Source organism: Castor canadensis, chromosome 8, assembly GCF_047511655.1.
Source record: "Castor canadensis chromosome 8, mCasCan1.hap1v2, whole genome shotgun sequence".
In the NCBI taxonomy this organism is placed as follows: Eukaryota; Metazoa; Chordata; class Mammalia; order Rodentia; family Castoridae; genus Castor; species Castor canadensis.
In genome coordinates this window covers 26894871-26896268 of record NC_133393.1, presented here as the reverse complement: position 1 = coordinate 26896268, position 1398 = coordinate 26894871, and the positions used below count along the sequence as shown (strand labels likewise).

Genomic DNA, 1398 nt, shown 5'->3' with positions numbered 1-1398 from the left:
GCTGGCCATGAAGCATGATCTTTCTGATCTCTGCCTCCAGAGTAGCTAGGATCACAGGCATGAACCATTGCACCTGGCAACAGATTTGTTTTGTTTGTCATATGATAAACAAAATAAATGCATACCATTATGAACTATGCATTAGTGCACCAAAATAAGACTAGTGTAATATGTTTAAGAAGTCACATGACTTCCCAAATAGTCCTTGACTGTTAAATAAAAATTAATAATCATGGGATTATTAGAATATAACCAAAACTGAGCTATGCTTGCAATTTGCATTATAACACTTAATCTACATTAGTCCTATGAGATGAGTATTATTATTCTCATTTTAAATTTAAATAACTTCTTCAAAATCACAGAGCTCATAAACGGAGTAACTGGGATTTAAAGAAAGGAAAATTCTTCTTATAAAACAACTAAAGAGGGCTGAAGAGCCGGCGGGGAAAGGCCGCCAGCCGCGCGGCGTTGGCTGTGGCATCGCGGTGGTTTTGTCGTGACAGCCACGCGGATAGTAGTTTCTATGACAACCGGAGCGGCCGCTTTAGTCCCCAGCGGGCTCCGCAGCTGCTTGCCGGGTCTCTGTAGCGCGCGACCCGGACTCCACGCCGGCCACGACCCCGAGCCGTCAGCCGAAGAGACCGGCAATGGCGGCCTCGACTGCTTGCACCGGCCCATCCAGGGAATCTTGAAGAACAAGACCTCCACGACTTCCTCGGTGGTGGCCTCGGCCGAACAGCCGAGGAGGAACTGAGTAAAAAATCCCAGAAGTGGGATGAGATGGACATCCTGGCAACATATCATCTGGCAGACAAAGATTACGGTTTAATGAAAATAGATGAACCAAGCACTCCTTACCATGGTATGATAGGTGATGATGAAGACGCATACAGTGATTCAGAAGCCACTGAAGCCATGACTCCAGGTATCTTAGCCAAGAAATTAGCGGCTGCTGAAGGCTCTGAGCCAAAGTATGGAATTCGGGAACAAGAAAGCAGTGAAGAGGATAATGACCTCTCACCTGAAGAGCAAGAAAAAAAGCGACAATTTGAAATGAAAAGGAAGCTTCACTACAATGAAAGACTGAATATTAAATTACTGGACAATTAATTTCAAAAGACCTACATGAGGACGAGGAAGATGAAGAAATGTTAGAGACTGCGGATGGAGAAAGCATGAATATTGAAGAGTCAAATCAAGGATCTACTACAAGTGACAAACAGCAAAGCAAATCACAAAGTTCATAGAAGAAATTTGTTCACCATTGCAGTTGTTTTGTCAAATACAAACCCTGTTATTATAACACACTGCTTCTTGTTCTATACAATTCATGACTTACATACCAAAATGCATAACAATTATTATATATTGCCAAGAATTAAATGGTAATCTTGA

At 42.4% G+C, this 1398-nt stretch overlaps 1 pseudogene; it reads left to right on the top strand.

Annotated features, from left to right (window-relative positions):
* Window positions 1–650: 650 nt before the first annotated feature.
* Window positions 651–1398, top strand: LOC109675081 (protein phosphatase inhibitor 2 pseudogene; annotated as a pseudogene).